Source organism: Lycium barbarum, chromosome 3 (assembly GCF_019175385.1).
Source record: "Lycium barbarum isolate Lr01 chromosome 3, ASM1917538v2, whole genome shotgun sequence".
Lineage (NCBI taxonomy): Eukaryota > Viridiplantae > Streptophyta > Magnoliopsida > Solanales > Solanaceae > Lycium > Lycium barbarum.
In genome coordinates this window covers 49,780,745-49,805,186 of record NC_083339.1, presented here as the reverse complement: position 1 = coordinate 49,805,186, position 24,442 = coordinate 49,780,745, and the positions used below count along the sequence as shown (strand labels likewise).

General features: G+C 38.7%; 1 pseudogene; it reads left to right on the top strand.

Annotated features, from left to right (window-relative positions):
• The first annotated feature begins 1,611 nt into the window (after positions 1–1,611).
• On the top strand, positions 1,612–9,104 carry LOC132631158 (F-box/LRR-repeat protein 3-like; annotated as a pseudogene).
• Positions 9,105–24,442: the final 15,338 nt, after the last annotated feature.

Sequence of the window (24,442 nt, the reverse complement as noted above, 5' to 3'; positions counted from 1 at the left end):
AAATTATTTTGACACTCGGAATGACTTCAGGAAAGTTATACTTCTGTAATTTATTATGATATCCGAAATACATTTATTATGATTCCGTCCGACCCCATTGAATTTGTTTGTCTTTGATACGCTTCATCGAGTCTTTGAAAACATTTATTATATTTTTAAATTGCATTAGTCTCTCACTACTCCATTCGTGGATGTCCCAATGGTTCCCACACTGAGCCCGGGCCAGGATATGTTGTCAAGCGTAATTCTCTGCATTGTTCGCCGCGTCCCGATGTGAGGGGGCAGGTATACGCGTACATGGGTCTGTGGAGTATGATGTGCCATGTCCGCCTATTCTGTTCTGATCTGTTATGGCCATTTTGATATGACATTTTATGATACGGGGCCACGCCCCCTTTTCTGATTCCTCTGTATAGTGGCACCAGCGTCGGGAGGGTGGTCACATTCTGTCTGCCGAGTCTCGTGGCAGGGACCGGATATGATATGATATGACATATGTTTCTATACGCATTCTGTCTGTTTTGGAAATATGCATTTGACACTCTGGATTCTGTACTCATTTTCTGTAACCATTATGATTTGACTTCTGTGATTCCGCTTTACATATTCAGTACATATTTCGTACTGACCCCCTTTCTTCGGGGGCTGCGTTTTCATGCCGCGCAGGTACGGACGACAGGTTTGCTGATCCGCACGTTTAGGATCCCATTTCTGCTATTTTGGGGCGCTCTCTTCTACAGAGCCCATCTTTTGGTACAGTCTGTCACTGCTATCTGGATATGTACTTTGTTCAGGGTATGACGGGGCCCTGTCCCGTCTTATGATTATGATATGTTCTGTAGAGGTCTGTGGATACATCTGTGTGGGTTATGTACATATGTTTGGGATGTTTTGTTTTATGATAGCCTTATCGGCTTCTGTGTGCCAAGTCTGCTCTTCTGCTAAATTCTGTAGCATCCACTAATGTTATTATTATATTATTATTCTGATAATATGCTAATTTGGGTATCGGGTACGTATAGGTGCCCAGCTAGGGCACTGGTCGCGGCCCACGGGGTTGGGTCGTGACATAATTTATCTCATTTTTTGGGATTATTTTATCACATCTGGGAGATGGGTCCCAGATGGGATAAAATAATCCCAGTATAAGTGGGATAAGATGGGATATCCATCTTTTATCCCAGGATGCATTTTGTACTTTGTTTGGTACAAGGTATAAATTTATACCTCCTACCAAACATGGTACAAAAAATTAGTGTTGGGATATCCCAACTTATACTAGGCACCAAACGACCCCTAAGTGGTCGTTTGGTTTGAGGTCAAAATAGTCCCGGGATTACAATCCCGGGACTAATTTATACCATCTGTTGGTATTATTTTATACCATCTGAAAGATGGTATAAAATAATCCCAGTATAAGTGGGTTAAGAAGGTATAAGTTGAGTTATTCGAACACTAATTTTTATACCACGTTTGGTACAAGATATAAAATAATCCCGGGATAAATCTATACCTTATATCAAACGTGGTATAAAAATTAGTACCGGCATAACCCATGTTTTACCTTAAACCAAACGACCACTAAATGTTTTAACCCGAAAAAAAAAGAAGCAAGAAGGACAAAATTGTAATCTAACCATTATTCTTCTTCCTCCCCAGTTCTCAACTGTTCATCTAGTCCAGTGTTTTTCTGTTAACGGTTACTTCTAACTCTTCCAACATCTTTCTGAGATCAAAACCACATAATATGATATACCCACAATTTATTTTTTTTGTAAATCATATAGTTAAGCATCAAAGATCCAATCTTTAGGCTCAATGAAGAAACAAATATGTGAATCCAATAAATTCAACTACTTTGATTTTCTGTCAGAAGAAATAATCCTTTCAATTCTTGATTTTCTTAACCATCCACTTGACAAAAAATCATTTTCTCTTGTTTGCAAATCATTCTATGTTATTGAATCCCAACATAGAAAAATCTTGAAACCCCTTAGTTCTGATCACTTAACAAAAATCCTCAATAGATATCCAAATATTACCAATCTTGATTTATCTCTTTGTCCTAGAATTACAGACACTTCACTAACAATAATAGCTAGTTTATGTAATTCCATCTTGATTTCAATCAATCTTTCAAAATCTAAGTATTTTACACATGTGGGGTTGTCTAATATGGTAATGAAATGTGTTAATTTGGTTGAAATTGATTTGTCAAATGCTACTGAATTGACAGATGTGACAGCTGCTGCATTAGCTGAAGCAAAGAATGTTGAGAGGTTGAAATTAGTGAGGTGTAAGAATTTAAGTGATATTGGAATTGGATGTATTGCTGTAGGATGTAGGAAGTTGAGGTTGCTTAATTTGAGATGGTGTTTGGGTGTTGGTGATTTAGGGGTTGGTTTAATTGCTGTTAAATGTAAGGAGATGACAAGTTTGGATCTATCTTATGTACCGGTACTGAATCTTTTCTTTGCTTTCTGCTTCTTTGTTTTTGGTTTCTCTAATTTTCTTTTTTCGAGATTCAAATTATGTCAAGTTTGACCGTAAATTTTAAGATTAATTTTTTAGAAAAATTGTAACTTAGTACTTTTCGTATAGGTTTTGATAATATAAAATTTTAAGTTAATTTAATCCAATTTAGCTTCAAACATTAGTAATATTGAGATGGAGGGAGTATTTACCATGCCTGCTGGAGTGTGGGGATTGCAATTCCGTTTAGTTTTTTGTGCGTGTTTGGTATGACAGAGGTCGTTTTCCTGAAAATGACTTATTTTCTAGAAAATGTTTTCTTGATTTTCCGGTGTTGGTTGGGATGAGTGAAAAATATTTCCTGAATAAAATATTTAGTAAGGATTCATCTTAATATTAGCAAATTGAGAAGTGTTTTGATCGAACTTTTGAGTGTCAAAGAATAATAATAATGTTTAACTGTTAGTTAGGGTGGTGATTTGAAATTAAGTGTTAGAATTTTGCCCAAAAGCGAGGGAAGTCGTTTTCCCGTGGAAAATGTTTTCCTTAAAAAATACTTTTTTGGCAACTAAACGCCAGAAAATGACTTGTTAAACATTTTTCACGAAATATCTTCCGTCGTACCAAACACATCCTTTGTCAACTTTCTTTTTCCACTTTATTATGCTTGTTATTTCTTTCAAATCTGTAACTGATGGTTTCTTTTTGTGTTAAGTTTGTTGGTTTAGCTAATGCAGTTCTTCTGAACATGCTTAATGTTCATGCTAGCCAGCAGGTGCTGGTCCATTTCAGAAGTGTGTTCATATTGTAAATTGACACCCATTAGATATGAGTGGTCACTTTCCTCTTCCCTTTGACTGTCAGTTTCTTTTTTATTTTATATTGGTACAAGTTACTTACCTGATTTATTTCAGAACAGATTAATTTGTCTTTTAGGAACCTGTTTTTGTAACTACAATTCTGTAGGTCTCATCTTTATGGTATTCAAAATGGCTTTAGATTCAAGTTCATTCGTATTCATACATATCCTGAATGTCTAGTGTCCATTTGTTGCTCATAGTTTATTGTAGCTTAGCGAAGATGATGAATTCGTTAATACACAAACCATTTTTAGATTTTCATGCAAAAGGAAAAAGAAGCATGGCCTATCTTGATCAAGGTTTTATGCTAAGATTACTTTTATCCTTTATATTCCCATAAGGGGTATCGTGAGTTTGAATCAGTCAAAGAGCTGATGTATCAACGAAGCTTTGAACTTGATGCCCTTTGCTTTAATGTGAAAGCAAAATGATATTCATCAAAATATCCGTTTAAGATTTCAAAACTTTTTCCTTTTGTTTTGGATGTTGTCTCAGTTAAGTTTCAACGTACTGCATTTTATCCACACGTCACTAACAAAGATCTATTATACTTTTTGCTGGCTAAAATCATTTTATTGCAGTAGCACATTTAAACAGATTCCGTCATGATGTCCGCTTGCTTTTAGCTGATAGTATATATACCTAATAAAACTGCTACCTGCTTTCGAGCATTAAGCTATATGTCTAGGTATCAATTACATCTAGTTGCTTATATCATGTAAACTTGTTGTTTTCATGATTGTGATGTCTTCTTTTACGTGACGAAGTTCATGACTTTAGTTCATAATTTGAAATTCTAGTAATAAATTGGGAGCTAAATTTAAGTATCTGTTTGATGAGTTATGTTTTCTTTGTTCTGTCATGACATCCCGCCTTCTATATTTTTGGGAACATTTTGTATATGCTAAATCCTACAATGATGCATTTTGATTGCAGGTCACTAATAAATGTTTGTCATCAATCTTCGAACTGCAACATCTTGAAGATTTAGTTCTTGAAGGGTGTTACGGTATTGATGATGACGGCCTTGTATCCCTCAAGTCAGAATGCAATTCACTTAAGGTGTGTTACTCCTAAACAATTTAGTTAACATGTCTGTTGTTTATCATGTTTGTATCTCTAGAGAAAAGAAAGGGAAAAAGGTCTCATAAAAAACTGATACATGTCAAGGGAAAAAGGTCTCATAAAAGACTGATACATGTCAAGGGAAAAAGGTCTCATAAAAAACTGATACATGTCAGATGGTTAATAGGCTAAGTAACTCGGATGGACACCCCGAGTTGCATAAAAAAATTGTTGCATGGAATCTTCTATTACTTTTGTCTCGATGATTCTACTAAATGATAGCATAATTTGTTTGTTGCCTTTTTTCTTTCAGACACTTGATATGTCAAGCTGCCAGAATGTTAGTTACATTGGTCTATCATCTCTCACTGCCTCTGCTGGATGTCTGAAGGAACTTATCTTAGCATATGGTTCTCCTGTAAGACTTTAAAAGACTTCTGCGTAATTCAAACTTCCAGTAAATATACTTTTGCTGATGATTTACAATTTTTGCTGGTTCAGATAACTCCACCTGTGGCAAATAGCTTGCAGAACCTGTCGATGCTGAAGTCTGTTAGACTAGACGGTTGCCAAGTTTCGTGCTCCGGACTGAAGGCAATTGGAAGTTGGTGTGTTTCTCTAACAGAATTGAGCTTAAGTAAATGTGCGGGAGTGACAGATGAAGGTCTTTGCTCCGTTGTAGAAAAAGCACAGAGAGTTGAGAAAGCTTGACGTTACCTGTTGTCGCAAGATAACTCAACAACAACAACAACATACCCAGTTGGATCCCACAACGTGACGTCTGGGGAGGGTAAAGTGTACGCAGACCTTACCCCCACCTTGGAAGGTAGGGAGGCTGTTTCCGAAAGACCCTCGGCTCAAAAGAAAACAAGAAAAACAAGGGAAAAGAGTAAGATACGGACAAGCAAATCAAAACCATGTGAAAATGAGAAATAGCAAGAGCAACAAAGTCATGATAAAATAACAAAGATAGACAAGACCAACACATAGAAGCAGGATAAAAATACTACTAATACGAGAAAGGAAACCTCGCGGCCCCCCACTAGCCCTCTACCCTGATACTCAACCTCCACCCCCTTCTATCACCGGTCATGTCCTCGGTAAGATGGAGTAACACCATGTCCTGCCGAATCACCTCTCCCCAGGCCTTCTTTGGCCTACCCCTCCCTCTCTTCAGGCCCACCACAACCATCCTCTCACACCTCCTCACTGGCGCATCAGCGCATCTTCGCTGCACGTGGCCGAACCACCTCAACCTCCCTTCCCGCATCTTATCCACCACAGGGGCCACACCCACCTTATCCCGAATCACTTCATTCCGAATCCTATCTCTCCTGGTATGCCCGCACATCCATCTCAGCATCCGCATCTCAGCTACCTTCATCTTCTGGACATGCGCTTTCTTAACTGGCCAGCATTCCGTCCCATACAACATAGCCGGTCTAACCACCGCTTTGTAGAACTTTCCCTTTAGAATAGGCGGCACCTTCTTATCACACAACACCCCCGATGCGAGCTTCCATTTCATCCATCCCGCTCCAATACGATGTGTGACATCGTCGTCAATCTCGCCAGTCCCTTGGATGATCGACCCCAGGTACTTGAAACTTTCTTTCTTCGGGATAACCTGAGCATCCAGCTGCACGTCCTCGTCCTCTACTTGACTCCCATTATTGAACTTGCACTCTAAGTACTCTGTCTTAGTCCTGCTCAACTTGAAACCCTTCGACTCCAGAGTCTGTCGCCAAACCTCCAGTCTCGCGTTAACACCGCTCCGCGACTCGTCAATAAGCACAATGTCATCTGCAAACAACATGCACCACGGTACCTCTCCTTGAATGTGGCTTGTCAGAGTGTCCATAGCCACAGCAAACAAAAACGGGCTAAGCGCACACCCCTGGTGCAGGCCCATCGTGACTGGAAAGTGTTCCGAGTCACCTCCAACGGTCCTCACCCGGGTTTTGGCTCCATCATACATGTCCTTAATCGCTCTAATGTATGCTACAGGAACACCTCTAGCTTCCAGATATCTCCACAACACCTCTCTTGGGACTTTGTCGTAAGCCTTCTCAAGGTCGACAAACACTATGTGCAAGTCAGTCTTCTTATCCCTATACTGCTCCACCAACCTCCTCACCAGGTGAATGGCTTCTGTAGTCAAACACCCCGGCATGAATCCGAACTGGTTCTCCGAAATAGAAACTAACTTCCTCATCCTCGCTTCCACCACTCTCTCCCAAACTTTCATCGTATGACTCAACAGCTTGATACCCCTATAGTTGTTGCAGTTCTGAATATCCCCCTTATTTTTATACAATGGGATCATGGTGCTCCATCTCCACTCTTCAGGCATCTCCGCCGTCCTAAAAATAACATTCAACAACCGCGTAAGCCACTCTAAGCCTCCCCTACCCACATTCTTCCAAAATTCTACCGGTATTTCATCTGGCCTGGTCGCCCTCCCCCTGCTCATCTTCCGCATAACCCCCTCGACCTCTTCGACCTTGACCAGCCTGCAGTATCCAAAATCGCGGCGGCTCTCAGAGAGCTCCAATTCGCCTAAAACTATGCTCCGGTCCCCCTCTTCGTCGCAAGATAACTCACATATTAATTTTCCGTATAGCAAAGTCATGTGCCTCCCTTACTTCCCTGAGAATGGAATCTTGCATGCTAGTACCAAGAAAAGCTTTTGTTTTAATTGGACAGCATTGTCGGTATCTTGATGAACTTGACCTTACAGACAGTGAAATTGACGATGAAGGTCATTTTCTTTCATCCTAATTAGGTATTTTCAGAGTTCTAATTTTTGCATCTCACTTTTTCCCCAATTGTTGTACATGCAGGCTTGAAGTCTATATCCATGTGTACCAATCTTTCCAGCTTAAAACTGGGAATCTGCCTGAACATAACTGATCAGGGCCTTATCCATGTCGGCATGCACTGCTCGAATCTTAAGGAGCTTGATTTGTACAGGTCTGTAATTTGAAGCCTATTGTTTTTGTTTTTGTTTTTGTTTTATTACTGTGTTTGACAATACAGTACAAAACTATCTTTTGTCAATTGAAGTAATTGAACTTTATCCACTATAACCTGTACAATCACAATTCTTCTTGACAGGTCGACTGGAATTACTGACCGGGGTATTTCAGCAATTAGTCATCGCTGTGCTGACCTTGAAATCATTAACATTGCCTACTGTAATCGTATCACCGATCACTCTTTCATCTCGCTGTCAAAGTGTTCAAAGTTGAGTACTCTTGAACGTAGAGGTTGCCCTTGTGTCACATCTTTAGGTCTAGCTGCTGTTGCTACGGGATGTAAACAACTCACCAAGCTAGTCATCAAGAAGTGCCACAAACATTGGTGATGCCGGAATGATTCCACTTGCTCAATTCTCACAAAACCTCAAACAGGTAAAATCTCGTTTCTCTTTCGTTTGATGCAAATAGATTGTTGTATTGTGTGGGGCTGCGGTGGAGCTAGGATTTTCACTAAGGGGGTTCAAAATATAAAAAAGTAAACACACGAAGAAGCCAAGGTGATTCAACATCTACTATATAGACATACAAAATAATTTTAACCTTGTATATATAGTATAATTTTTAGCCGATGAACCCCCTTCCACCCACTTGGCTCCGCCTTTGGTGTGAGGTTGTATGCGTGACCAACTCATCTAAAAGTTTAAGCTATTAGAGAGAGTAAACTTTTATTTAATATATTATATCATCAACACATACCGTGACGTAGGCGCTAATTCATTTTTCATGGTCCAAGCACGTGCAAATTCTTTTTGATAATGGGTGTCAATGAAACTTGAACCCTGGACCTCTGCATGCTCCAATACTATGTATTGTGTGACCGTGTCATCTGAAATCGAAGCTTTCCAAGAGAACAAATTTTTATTTATTTAATTATTTCTTCAATACTAAGTGGTTAGCGATCTGGAAATATGCAGATAAATCTATCATACACCTCGGTGACGGATGTTGGGCTTTTGTCTCTTGCCAGCATCGCCCGTCTGCAGAACATAACGGTCCTGCACCTAAAGGGTTTGACTCCTAGTGGACTAGGAGCTGCACTCTTGGCATGTCGAGGACTTGCCAAGATTAAGCTGCAGATATTGTTTAAATAACTATTACCACAGCCCCCTTTTTGAACATTTAGAAGCCCGTGGTTGTGTTTTCCAATGGAGAGATAAAACATTTCAGGTATCTTTCTTTTGTTGATTTCAGCTGCAATTAAAATGCCTTTCTTGGCTAAGTTTACACATATTTTCTTACTCTTTTGGTTAAACATAGGCCGAAGTAGATCCAAAATTATGGAAACTTCAGTTGGATAATTTAGAGTGAAGATCCAAGAGTTCAGTCCAGATATTTGTGACTTATGCCCGCGTGTTTCAATGAGAACACCAAAAAAACTAATTCAGCTCCACGTAAGATAGCCTAAGTACGGTTGAGCAATCGACATGATGTATTTGTTCTCATTCTAGGCGAAGGTCATAAATTGCAGGAACATTCTATGGTCTTAATCAGAGGAGGTAGAGTGAAGTGGCCCGTGGCAACAATGCATTAATTGTCAGTCATTAGCATCTTTTCTCACTACAAATATTTTCTTGATTTGTGTGCGTCCATCCTTACAGAGCCATGCTAATATTGTTCCAATTTTATCGGATGTTTTCAAAGGGACCCCTCTTTATCCCTTATTTTCTGTAAATTCTAAAGAGTATGAAACCCATCAATTGTTCAGTAATATCCTGTTCTAGCATCCGTTTCCAACATGTTATGAGATGGATTTAACATATTAAAGAAATAGAGTGGTACTTTTAAGGATTATTCTTCTCTAAAAAAGCTTTAGAGCCCGTTTGGATTGGCTTATAAGCCATTTTTAACTTTTTCGGGTGTTTGGCAAAACAGAAAAGTGCTTAAAATAAGTTAAAAAGTGCTTAAAATAAGTCAAAAATAAGAAATTGGAGAACTCCAACTTTTTTCTTTTTGGCTTTTTGGCTTGAAAGCCATTTTGGTTTGACCAACGATTTTACTCTTTTATCCCTTATATTTTCTTCTAATTTCAATATTAACCTCACTATTAAGAAAAGTGCTTAACAACACTTGTGTACCAAACATATCAACAACTTTTTTTCAGCTTCAACATTTTTATTCAAATACATAACTGTTTATTTGTAAAATAACTTTCAGCATTTAAAAACTACTTAAGCACTTATGCTTAAAAGTCACTTTTTCTTGGCTAATCCAAACGGGCTCTCAGGTGTTCCACTATCTTATGTAAGCAACGACTGTTGTATACAATTCAGTGAGTATTCTGGTTTTACGGGCATCCATCTTATTTTATGTGATTTGGTCAAGAAAATGACAAAAATGGTCCCTTAGATTTGAGTGTAGGTCCAAAATAGTCCCTTAAGGATGTACTGAACAATTTTTGGTTCTACAAGTTTGTCAAAAGTTACACTTTTTAGTCTCCGTCAACTATTTAACAATTCATGTTCTTTACATCTGACATAAATAGTGGGGAAAGATTTAAGTATAAAAACCAATAAAATTTTATCAAAAACTAAAATATGCAACACAAAAAATTGCCGTAGACAGTAATAAAATATAAAAATAGCAGAAATTACATCTAAAAAACTTACACTGAACTCTAGAAATTAATCAAAAATAGCAGAAACTACAAAAGTTATATCTTTAAACGTGAGTTCCCACTATTTTCTGTTTCTTCATAGTTCTCATCAAATCTAAAGACAAAGTTTGGTAAATATTTATCAAATCTAAAAGTATTAACTTTTGCCTAGCTTAAATGGTCAATAATGTTTACAGCATACTTAAGGGACTATTTTGAACTTACCCTCAAACATGAAGCACCATTTTTGTCTCTGCGTTGGTCAAACTGAATTGTTGAACAATCATTTGGCTCCCATGTTTGCTTATTATTGTACCACAATAGTCAATTAAACACCTTCAAATCTGGCATTATTGAGAATATTCTCATAAAATGTCCATGAAAACGTGATTTGATACTTTTGACATATTTGCAAAGGAAATGGACTAACAATTCCTGGCCTACCCATGAATTTAAACCAAATGTTGTTATCATCAATCATAAATAAATAAAAATAAAAAATAAAAAAGCGCATTTCTTTTTAGATGAATGTAAATCAAGAGCTTTATTAGTAAATGTATCGAGAACTTGAAAAAAAATAAGAAAGAAAGAAAGAGAGGTACTTTCAGTAAAGATTTGCGTTTGGTAGTAAATATAATTGATACATCTAGAACTCAATTTTGAAAAAAAAAAAACAGTTGGAGACTTTTTTTAAAGGAAAAAGCATTTGATATATATGTATAGACTTTGGCTAGTCGATACATCTCAATCGCAAAGAATTTTGCATGGATTATTGACCACAATTTCTATGTGAAATTTGAATTATTTTTTCTTCAAGAGGCAAGCAGAAAACTCCCCATCTTGTCTAGCAATTAAAAAAAATTTAATCCCCAAGTAACTTGGAGTCCGACCCCTTGGGGTTCATTTTCAGGCAAGCCTAAAATGTTACGACGATGACATTTTTATCAGAAAGCAACATAATAGATGCATATAGTTTCTTCACCACGGAGAGTGTTATTTTCGCTAAACAGAAATAGAACACTAATGTTAAAACGAATTTAATTCAGAGTCCGTAGATTACAATGTTTCTCCTTGCGGAATTTAATTCCCCCATTGTTGTCCAAGGTTTCAAATTAATTCCTATTCGGATAGAACAAAACAAATAATTCTGTAATATAGGCACTTCAAATTACAGAATTCTGGCGAATTCAAATAAAGGAGAAAATCACACCGACACTTATTTTTTTTTTCGAAAGTAATAATGCAGAAGAAAAGGGAAAGTGGATTTCGAATTTTAGCATATAAAATCTAAGGCAAGACCTCTAAATTTCTAGCTACAGTCTGGGTGAAAATAAAAGGTGTGAAAATGCCTATTCAGGCATGGAGTGACTTTTTGTGAAAGGCATGTGCCTTTCCGGAAAAACTCAAGAATAGAAAATAAATTTCACTTACACCACATACGAAAAACTCTTTTCCACTCACACCACATACTAAAAGCTTAACAATTCCTTACATGAATGAGGAATGACTATATGTTGGAAATATGCATGCAAGATTGTGTGATTCGCAAGTAAATATTAATTGCATCTAGATAAATATGTTTTTCTTTAAACTTTTCATAGTGAACATATATCGGATATACTCGGTCAATCGGTAGATGATATTTTGAATTGTTGAGCTTTGGTGTATACCTAGAAAATACAAGTAACACAATTAACCCTTAACTGTCTTTGGTTCTCATTACTGTGTTCGTTTCAGCCATGAACACCACCTGATTTCATAAGTTCATAGAGAATTGGCCTTACAGTAATCTCCTTGAAGCGGCTAAGGCTTCACGCTTACAATCATGATCCAAAATTTCACCTAGGTTGTGATGACACCTAGCCCTACCCGATAGGCGAACCAATCTAAAAGTAACCATGAACATCAAGGCATTATAGCGGAAAAGAAGTACAACAATTAATTAAATCATATCCTAAATATATACAAAACAAAACTAATCTTTACAACCTCAAGAACTGGTGTCAAAAGTCATGAGCTACTAAGAATGAAATATATAACTCGACTATAAATAGTACAATATTTGTTAAGAAGACAATAAAATAATAGTCTCCGGCACCAAAACTAAATGCCAACTCAACTCTGGATAGCTGGTATGATCTACCATGAACACCAAAACAGTCAACTCAACCTGCACACAGTGATGCAACAAATGTGCCATAAGCACAAAATTCAACAAATACTCGGCAAGTATCATCGACTGACCCCAACAAGGTAGTGGCAAGGGTTGGTGTTAGAAATACTTGCATTTCCACCCTGGTTAATTATGTAACCTATAGAGCAGAATAATAACAATAATTCAAATTAAATAATTTCATAAAGGCATACTGATAAGGTGTACCCTATGATCCTATGTTTTGATAATTGACAAACTGATGGGGAACTGACAAGAGACCTGGCCTAAGATCTGTTTTGAATATACCGGCGCACACACAGTGGTACAACTGTAAAGCTGGACCGTACAACAGTAGTGCTGCAGCCCATGCCTCGGGTCAAACTTTGGTTGAGAAGTCCCCATCACATGTTCCCCAATATATATTCAACATGTCCCAACATATTGGGTATCACTTGGAAGACCTAAAAATCACTTGAAAAGTGTAGCCATCACAAGATTACCAAGTGTTCAACTAACAGAGCTGAAAACAAACTGAAGGACCAGATGCTAACTCTGAATATATTAAAGTCTCTTAGTTTGTCTTAAGCTTTGTTTCATTTGTACTTAAGTCATAAACCTACTCCTCTTGTTTGAGAAGCTGTTTGTAGGTATTTAAAAGTCTTAAGGTCAGCTTGTTGGAAGTGTGTTTCCACAAGCTCTTGAGCGGGACACTAGGCTAGAGATAGTCTAGGTGTATTAGTGGACCTTGGCTAGAGTTAGTCAAGTGGATGTGCTTGCAATTAGAGCATTACAAGTGAGGAGGGACTATGGGGGCTAGTTCATGGGTTGCATAAGTGTTACTGTAAGGGTGGGGGATTATGGGAGTTAACTCCTAGCTTATCATAGAGTTGTAACCTAAAGTTGCTCGTGTAGTGTATTTCAAATCCTATTGGGTAGGTCGTGATTTTTAATCCCTTGATCAAAGAGTTTTTCACGGTAAAATCCTGTGTCCTTTACATACTACATTGCAGAAGAGAACTGGTAGACAACTAGGTCCCTCCATACTGTTTGGTGAAAGCACAGCCTATATCAATTGGTATCAAAGCTGGTGTTTTCTAAAAGGTTAACATCTAAAAAGAATCTGTCAAATGGCTGCTCCACCAAACTCAGAAGAAGGATACTTGATGACAACACCTCAATGGGTAAATGATAAGTCTAACATAGAACAGTTCACTCGCAAGTTTCAAAGGATGATCAGAAGGGACAAAAGATCCATGAAAAGGAATTTCATTCCCAAGCAAGCTTGCGATGAATATGAGTCAATCGTCTCGTTCATGGACAAGTCAAATCCAGATGGTGAAGATGAGGAAGTCAAGAATTAAACAGATGGAGGGGGTCAAAAATAGTACATGGATAGCAGCTGCTCAAAGCACGTAACCGGTGAAAAGGATAATTTTCTCTCACTCAAAGGTTCTCAAGGTAGGAGTGTATCCTTTGAAAACAGTAAGAAGGGGTACATTCTTAGAGTAGGCAAAATTGGGATGACACTTGCTCCTGCCATAGAAAATGTATACTTCGTAAATGGTCTGAAGTATAGCCTGTTAAGCGTGCCTCAAATCTATGACAGAGAAAATGAAGTGGAGTTCCTGTCTTGCTCTTGCACAGTCACAAGTCTCAAAATTGGTGAAGTGGTTCTGGTTGCCAAGAGATTCAAAAATGTATATGTCACAGACTTTGGCTCCCAAGACAGAAGTGATTTGACCTGTTTGAGTGCGATTGAGGAAGATCCTGAGCTCGGCATAGAAGACTGGGGCATGCGAGCTTCTCATTATTAAACAAACTTGCTGTGAAAGACCTGGTTCATGGATTACCCAAGGCAAAGTTTAAGGATCACAATGCGTGCAATGCTTGCATAAGAGGGAAGCAGATGAAATCTTCCTTTAAACCCAAGAAATAAGTAAGTACCTCGAGGCCCCTTGAACTTTTTCATATGGATCTCTGCGGACCAATGAAAATACCCAGTAGAGGAGGAAGGAAATATATGTTTGTAATCGTTGATGACTACTCTAGGTTCACCTGGACCTTGTTCTTAAAAACCGAAAATGAGACATTTCCTTAGTTTCACACCTTTGTTAAGCAAATCCAAGTAAAACTTGGGACCCTGGTCACGAGCATCAGATCTGATCATGGGACTAAATTTGATAATGCTCAGTTCGATGATTTCTGCACTGAAAATGGCATCAGTCACAATTTTTCTGATCCTAGAACACCTCAACAAAATGGTGTTGTGGAGCGAAACAATAGAACTCTTGAAGACATGGCTAGAACAATATTAATAGCCAGTGGGGTGTCCAAATGTTTCTGGGCGGAAGCCGTGAACACTGCTTGTCATGTAATAAACAGATGCATGATCAGGTCTTTCCTTGAAAAAACTCCATATGAGCTGTTAAATGAAAGAAAGCCCAAGTTGACTTACTTAAGAGCTTTTGGTTGCAAATGCCTTGTACTCAACAATGACAAGGAAGCTTTGGGAAAATTTGATGCCAAAAGTGATGAGAGTGTCTTCCTCGAGTATTGTTCTCATAGCAAAGCATACAATGTCTACAACAAAGGGACACAAACTGAGGAGGAAAGTGTGCATGTATGTTTCGATGAGTCTAGCTTTTAAGGGGATATCAGGGTTCCACATGATGAAGAGAAAGACGGAGTTTTCCCAAAAGTTCCAGATGAAGATATTGAAATCTCCAATGGAAAGACCGAGTTGATGAACCAAATTAAACTAGTCGATGAATAAAATGTTGATAATTCTCAAGAGAAAGCAGACGAACCTGCATCTCAGACCACTACCCTAGAAGTTGTGCATAGGGTGACAGATGCTATATCAGGAAGTTCTAAAGTCGATCAAGGAAGTGGTGGAAATAAATCAATAGATGCTAATAACGAATCCAACAATGAAGAAGCTGGTCCATCTACTCCTGCTGTTCAAACATCCACCTGGAAGTTTAGAGGAGCTCACCCTCTTCACAATGTAATTACTCCCCTAAGCTTAGGCATTCAAACCAGATCTAAGGTAAAAACCTATTTACCTTTTCAGCGTTTCTATCTCAAATTGAGCATAAGAACATCAAAGAAGCCTTAAAGGATGCCGACTGGATAACCGCTATGTAAGAAGAACTTCATCAATTCGAAAGAAACGAACTTCATCAATTCGAAAGAAACAAAGTATGGCACCTGGTCCCTTGGCCATCAGATAGAACTATGATAGGCACCAAATGGGTGTTCCGTAACAAGCTTGATGAGAATGGGAATACCACCATAAATAAAGCAAGGCTGGTAGTTCAAGGCTATAATCAAGAAGAAGGAATAGACTATGATGAGACATTTTCTCCAGTGGCCAGAATGGAGGCAATCAGGATTCTTATAGCTTTTGCTTCCCATATGGAATTCAAGTTGTTCCAAATGGATGTCAAGAGTGCCTTTCTAAATGGGTATTTGAAGGAAGAAGTGTTCATCAAGCAACCTCCTGGCTTCGAAAATCATGAACATCCAGAACATGTGTTCAAACTTGACAAAGCTTTATATGGTCTGAAACAAGCCCCTCGAGCTTGGTATGAAAGATTGTCAAAAATTTTGCTTGAAAATGGTTTCATAATGGAAAGATTGACAACACTCTATTCATGAAGAAGAGAGGAAGAAGTCTATTAATTGTACAAGTATATGTCGATGACATACTCTTTGGAGCCACAAATGATTCAGTGTGTAAGGACTTTGCAAAGCTGATGGGAAGTGAATTCGAGATGAGCATGATGGGTGAGTTGAACTTCTTCCTTGGCTTGCAAGTACAGCAGACTCCAAAGGTTTCTATGATCAATCTCAAACGTTTTGAAATGGAGAATGCCAAGCCTATCGACACTCTGATAGCTACTGCCACTCGACTTGATATGGATGAATCTGGTGATCCAGCAAATGAGACAATGTATAGAGGTATCATAGGATCTCTTTTATATCTAACAGCTAGCACGCCTGATATTGTATTTAGTGTCAGACTATGTGGTATATTTTAGTCAAGCCCCAAGGAATCTCACTTGAAGGCTGCCAAGAGAATTTTGAGCTATCTCAAGGGAACGCCAGACCTTGTCCTTTACTATCCAATAGGAGACAGCTTTGCATTGGATGGATATGCAGAAGCTGACTATGCTGGTTACTTGGTCGACAGAAAAAGCACATTCGGAATGGCTCACTTTCTAGGATCGTGTCTGATATATTGGGGTACAAAGAAATAGAATTCAGTTGCTTTTTCAACTACCGAAGCCGAATATGTTGTTGCTGCTTCTTGTTGTGCTCAACTATTGTGGATCAAGAAACAACTTGAAGACTTCAGTGTTCTCACTGACTGTGTTCCCTTACTATGTGACAATACAAGTGCACTCAACATGGACAAGAATCCAGTTCACCATAAACGAACCAAACGCATCGATGTCAGACATCACTTTCTAAGAGATAATGCTGAAAAAGGTCTGATACGTGTGGATTTATCCAAGACAGAGGACCAAGTTGCTGACATCTTCACAAAAGCGTTGAGTAGGGAGCATTTTGAAAGAAATCATTTGGAGCTAGGCTTGATCAAGCCTAACTAATCCTCCAAAATATTTTTGGCTATGTACAGGGGAGAGCTGCAATGCAATAAAGAGTTTTTCAACAAGCATCTAACTCATTTTTACACTATTGCAGGTGTACACACATTGCAATCTTGGAAGGCAAAGTTGGCATACGAGACAGTGCATATTTCAGAGTTTCTGCCAAAATCTATCATGAAACAGCTAAGAGACCTGGTCTCTGAGCCTCAGGTTAGCAGTTTACTCAATGATTGTATAAATCTTGGAATTGTTACAAATGCCAAGTCATCCACATAACATCCTACTCATCTACCAAAATATTCCCATTAATATATGCCTCCCATTTCTCTTTCCTCCCACTAATCTAAAACCCTGCTGAATTTCTCCTTATCTCTCCCTGTCTAGCAGTCGTCCCTAACAGCTTCTATGGCTCAATCCTCAAATCTCACGAAAAACGATTTGTCTACCCTCTCCTCAAAATCTCAAATCTTCGGCTCCTTCCAAATCTGCAAAAGTCACACTCCCAGAAAATTCATAGCTTCCCTAACTGCCTCCAACTTAATTAACACAAATAGCGAAACAATAGATTGAACTGCATTTCCAAGTAATTTACTCTCCAACAAAGACATAGACAACTTGTCTGCACAGTCAGATGGGTGTTTCTCTAAACAGGAGATGAGTAAATAAGATCTACTACAAAGTGAAGCTGAAGTTCTGGTTATCATGGCAAAAGCTTTGCAAGCTATGAGACATGATGACAGTGCTGTCAGTGGCATGAAGTCAAGGGTGGCCATCCTATCATAGGATTCAAACGAGGTAATCAGTCCATCTGAAAGGGAATCTAAATCTTCAACTGGTATTGTACTGAATGCGGCGGTTGACGCTTCTACTTATGCTAATGTTGTGGCAAGTGCTCTTGAGCGAGCACAGCCTCAGAAAAGGCAACCAGAGGTAAATCTGATTAAGGATGGAAGTACCTCGTGCGCTGCCAAAGCATGAATTACCAGACCCCATTCCTCACAGAGAAGCACAGGTCATAGTCACAGGGAACGTACACCAGGACTTGTTGCCAAATGCGGAAGAATGACCTTACAAGGAAACGTTGGTGTCATCCCACAGGAATCGAGTCTCTCTAGTGCTTCGGATGATGCCAGCGCTGAAATTGCATGTCTATAAGCTCTGAATGCGTGAATCTAACAAAATATTGATATTCTTCGTGATCAAATGTTGCAGGATTAGCACACCAGCAGTGAGCGCATTGACTGGCTCTTACAGACCTTTGTTCCCTCTTTTTCCTCTCTTGCTTCCTGAGCCGATGTTTGTTCTCATACCTCTCTACACTTCTTTTCTTAGCATATGGCTTGGCTTTGAGACAAGTTTATCCTTATACATTCCATTGTGTGGCTGCTAATTTTCCCGGTCTTCTCATGTAGCAATCACTCTGTTTTGTGTGCTGTCTTGTGCCATTTTGTTCCCATATTGTCTGTGTTGTGTTGCCCGAGTGGCTCTGAGTTTATGCTACTAAACTTCTTGATCTGCTTTTTCTAGCTTGACTCTTTTTGATGATGCCAAAAGGGGGAATAGAAGAAATAAGACGATCTAGGGAAGGAGGAGAAAATGCGACTCTTTTTTATGATGCCAAAAAGGGGAAGAGAAGGAAGAAGATGATCTGGAGGGAAGGAGGAGAAAATACTAAACAAAAAATATGTACTGATAATGTGGAGTGCTGGTTTTCCAGTTGAACTTTTTTGTTTCTGCTGACATATTGCAGGTGTCTTGAAAATGATGGTCTGATTCGTAGGGGGAACAAGTGGGAAGCTAGTTCTCAGGAGGAACATCGTCTATAAGTTTATCATCATAAAAAAGGGGGGAATTGATGAGGTGTACCCTATGATCCTATGTTTTGATAATAGACAAACTGATGGGGAACTGACAAGAGATCTGGTCTACGATCTGTTTTGAATATACCGGTGCGCACTCAGTGGTACATCTTTAAACAACTGTAAAGCTGGACCATACAATGGTAGTGCTGCAGCCCATGCCTCGGGTCAAACTTTGGTTGAGACGTCCCCATCACATGTTCCCCAATATACATTCAACATGTCCCAACATATTGGGTATCACTTACCTAAAAATCACTTGAAAAGTGTAACCGTCACAAGATTCCCAAGTGTTCAACTAACAGAGCTGAAAATAAACTGAAGGACCAGATGTTAACTCTAAAGATATCAAAGTCTCTTAGTTTGTGTTAATATTTGTTTCATTTGTACTTAAATTGTAAACCTACTCCTTTTATTTGAGAAGCTGTTTGTAGGTATCTAAAACTCTTAAGGTCAACTTGTTGGAAGTGTGTTTCCACAAGCTCTTGAGTGGTACACTAGGCTAGAGTTAGTCGAGGTATATTAGTGGTCCTTGGATAGATTTAGTCAAGTGGAGGTGCTTGCAATCGGAGCATTGCAAGTGCCGAGGCACTACGGGGCTAGTTCCTAGGTTACATAAGCGTTATTGTAAGGGTGAAAGATTATGAGAGTTAATTCCGAGCTTATGATATTCCTAGCTTATGATAGAGTTGTAACTTAAAGTTTCTCATATAGTGGAGTTGAAATCCTACTGGGGTAGGTCGTGGTTTTGAATCCCTTGAGCAAGGAGTTTTTCACGGTAAAATCTTTTGTCCTTTACATACTGCATTGCATAAGGAAACTGGTATACAACCAGGTCCCTCTATATTATTTAGTGAACGCACAACCTATATCACATACAAAATTAGTATGTATAAATATTATGCACAGATTCAACCCAACATTTTGAATAGAGTCTCATAGAACCCAAAGATTTAGCGTATATAGATGATATGCACAAACCCAAACCCACACCATAATAAAATCGAAAACATCAACATATGTAGATGATATGCACAAGAGTCATGATGCAATGCAAGTGATGCTGACTCTTAATCATAGTTGTCTCAAACCAGTGCCTCCAGCACTCTGCGTACACCTGAATTGGCTAGAGATTGATTCCCAGCCACCCATGGAGGACAACTGTGTTTCCCATACGCTGAGTAGACGCAACAGGAATCTGGTGCTATGAACAACACCAAAAGCACCTTATGAAATCAATAAACGTCTAATCTCTTTTGATAATCGTTTAACATTTTATTTAAAATAGTCATTTAGCGCTAACCGAAAGCATACTCATATTTATAAAAAATAGCCGAAGTTTACTATGAATATTAATTATAAAACATGGCAAACGCCCCACAACAAGTCGTTCGAGACTTCAACAATCTACCCATAATTCTGACAACTATCTATGGAGCTTCTAAGATAAATAAATGAATGGACTAACTTTGGCACGGAGCCCAAAAACTAAAAGCAATAAATTAAGATAGAGAGGTGTCCCAAGAATAAGAAGGTGGGCTCACCAACAAGTTTGGCAAGCAACAAAGTCTCCTACTCCGTACGCATATCACGAACCGGCTCTTCTTCGTTACCTAACATACCATCAAAAACAACAATGGTATGCCTGAGTACTTGGTATTCGGTGAATGTCTAAGTGGAAATAGTCAATAAATCCAAAATAAGATAGTTATAATCAAACTTGTGAGTCAATAGTAGTAAAACAATATCAATGAAAAACAGTTTGAAATCCAAAGATAAAGTAAAATAGTAAACTTAGAAAAATAACCAGTAAAAGCCAAGACACAAGAATATATCAGTTTCAACTTATTATACCGTTCATCTGATTAAGTCTTTCACTTACGAACTCATGATCACCACAAGCCACTCACACGTAACCAAAAGATTAACACATGCCAACACACGGGCAAACAATCATTCGATACACCGGGGCTATTACCCCACGGTGGCTAATAGTCCTCTGAACTAGCACAACGATAGATGCACCGGACTACACGCATCAGAGGTCAATCGTCCTCTGGACTGACACAGCAATGCTCAAAAGCGATACGTTAGGATCCATAACGACTAATCGCCCTCTAGACTAGCACAACTTGCGTATATATGGGAAAACACAAAATACACATATCATAGCATGTCAACCGAATTATCAATAATGACCTATAACTGAATTCACTTCTCAATTCATATTCTCACAATAGAGGTGATTTAAGTCACAATCAATTCACAAATTTTATTCAAATCACTTATTCGGTTTCAAGTTCAAGAAAACCCATTTTAACAACAAAACATATTGATAAGAACTGATATGTTTTGATGACATGACAAACCCTAAGGAACCAGATATAATTATGTTCACTTGTCTGAACTTAGTTAACCTTATGATATCTCATATGTTGTTTTTCTAATATGCTCCTTGAAGGATCAGATACCTGGAGGATTTGCTCATATACGAGAGACCAGATATGCTGATTCAAAAGGACCAGATGGGATCAGGTCTTCAGCGTGTTCAACCAACAATGCAACTGTAGAGATGTTGATAGTGTATCCAGTACTTACAACTTGTTCGAAGAACAGATGAGGAACCAGGTTCCTCCAGATAAAGGTCCTAGTCACTGAAGTTGAAAGACCAAATCCACAGCTGTAAAGCATGCTGCTGAAAAGTAAAATGCAGTTGTACAGCAATACCTCAGCAAGGCCGATTGATTAACGGTCCAGATTTCATGAGTGGCTATCTCTCTCTCTCTCTCTCTCTCTCTTTCTGTGTGTGCATATAAAGACATTATCTTCCATGACAAGACTCATTCATGCACAATTCGATAATTACTCCATACAAAGTGCAAGTCTCCACCTTCCAAGGTGTTCCTTAAGATCAGAGCCTCAGCAACCTGAAGGACCAGGTCCAGAACTGAAGATGTTTTAGGTCCTTAGGTTATTGAGTCTTTGTTCCTTTGTGCTTAAACTGTAAACCTACTCTTCCATAAAAAGAAGTTGTTTGTAGGTGTTCTAAATTCTCAAGGTTACTTCCACAAACTCTTGAGTGGTACACTAGGCTAGAGTTAGCTTAGTTGTATTAGTGTGTGGCTAGAGTTAGTCACTGTGGTGAATTCTCAAAGGGTGTCTTTGAATGGTACACTAGGCTGGGGTGAGTCTAGGTGTATTAGTGTGCTTGGCTAGGGGTAGTCAAGTATGAGGGTTGCATAAGCATTATTATAAGGGTGAGGGGTTATGGGAGTTAACTTCTAGCTTTCAATAAAGTTGTAACCTGAATTGCTCGGTTAGTGGAGTTGAAATCCTATTGGAGTAAGTCGTGATTTTTAATCCCTTGAGCAAGGAGCTTTCCACATAAAAATCTTTTGTTGATTCTTGTACTGCATTGCATAAGGGAACTGGTACACAACCAAGTCCCCCATACTGTTTGGTGAGCGCACAACCTCTATCAATTGGTATCAAAGCAGGTTCTTTCTAACAGGTTAACACCTAAAAAGGATCTCCACTACGGCTATTTCACCAAATCTGGAGAGAAAAAAAATCTATCACCAGACCACCAAGATCCAACAGAGAATATTATAGATGGTGGAAGGGAAAAAGGCATAACTTTTTATGGCTGAGGATCTAAGCTGTGGGACATCATTTGTGATGGAGCTTATGTTCGTATGAAAAGTTGTGGGGCTAGATCTGGAATTGGTCAAAGATTGAGAAGAAGCCAAGAGTTGACCGACCCAGTTTCCTGAAAAAGAAGAAGGTGCTACTTGCATGGACAAAAAGAAGCTTAAACTCACATGTTCTATCATTGTATGAGATCCAAGATACCTTGGGTTCCAAGATCAAATGAGTGAATCTGGTTACAGGTTTAAGTGAGAAGAGGCAGTCAAAAAGGTACATGAAAGGAGACTACTCAAAGCATGAAACTGAGAGAATGGATGATTCCCCTCATTCAAAGACCTTCAAGTAGGAGTGTATTTTTTCTGAAATGACGTTGAACATGAAGCATTTTGGAAGATAGGAGATGGGTTTGATCGAGCTCAACCTGTTGCCTTTCCTCAAATTTCCTCATGCTTGGCTATGTTAAGAGGAAAGGTACAATATTAAGAGGTGTTTTTTGGTGGCATCTAGCTCACTCTTGTACCGTTATAGGTATACACGCGTGGCTGGGTCAGGACAACACAAGCATAAGTGACATTGCACATCTCAAAGATCTTGCCTCGTCCTCAAAATTGTCAAGGGACCTGGTCCCTATGTCACGACCCGTCTAGAGGGCCGCGAAGAGCGCCCGGTGCTAGCCCGCCCAGGCACCCCTTGGCTTACACTTATACTTACATCTAGGTGAGCCACATAATTATGTACACAAAAGAATAAGTTCCCAAAAGCTATGGCTCCGAATGAAGTGGAGCTCTGCTATGTAGTCCCTGAGAAGGTGGCTATGGATCAGGTCTGTCTCCCTGTGCACCTGCGGGCATGACGCAGCGTCCACAAACAAAAGGACGTCAGTATGAAGAATGTACTGAGTATGTAAAGCATGATCAATATCAATATTGAAACATAGTAAGCAACATAAGAAATAACATAAGATGGGTGATAGTAATATCGTCGTCACGGGCACTTACTTGCCTTTCATAGGGACTTTCCATTTCTAGCACATAGTTGTGTACATACATCCGTATCCGTATCTGTACGCACCTTCGTATTCCTTTACATTTCGTATCCATAATCGTGTCCGTATACATATCATTATTCATATTCGTACTCATGCTCATATCTATATCATATACATAATCATATCATACACATATCATTTGCATAACGTACCCGACCTCGAAGGTTCGGTGTTTCATGTACCCGACCCTAGCTAGGCTCGGTGATCATACATACCTGGCCAACCAAGGCTCAGTGTTACACATACCTGGCCCTACCAAGGCTCAGTGTTGTCCGTACCCAACTGCAGTGGTGCGCGCACATCGTCATATGCGTATATATATATATATATATATATATATATATATATATATATATTCATTTGTATATTCTACCCGGCCATATAAGCTCGAGGTTTCATAATAGTCATACATAGGCACACATACATATTTGCTCATAAGCATCTTTACTATTATTATCATTATCATTATCACTATTATCGTCATTCATCACATCTATCTTTATAGGCCTACTCGTCATACGAGGAACTTAGTACAATCGTGGCGTATCAAGAATCGTGAGCTTACTAGCTGGGAAGATTAAATCATTTGAAGGATATCATAGTCTTATAGAAGATTTAGACGTTTGGCCAAAGAACCATGCCTTATGAAAGAAGGGTTATCCTTACATACTTTTCCGTTAAACTATTCTACACTTGCATGTTCTCCTTCAACAATCGCGTTTCTACCTTTATTAAAGTCATACTATCATTAGAATCGATAGCTAGAATATATGACTAAAACTAGAGAAAATCGGACAACACCTCCTCTATTTATACGACATTCCTCTATAGCGTTTATCAACTCTCAAACGTCACTAATACATTCACGATACTATAACGATAGTCATTATTCATCTACATTATCCACATTCCTAGACTTACTTTCAATCATCCATATCCATAGCCATAACACACGACGACGTCCATTTACATACATTGTTCATTTCACTTTCTCAACATCATTCATAGCATATTTACATCACAACACATCAAGAATCATAGCTCAATTCGAACTATTCTCAAAATGACACTATTCCACATTCATG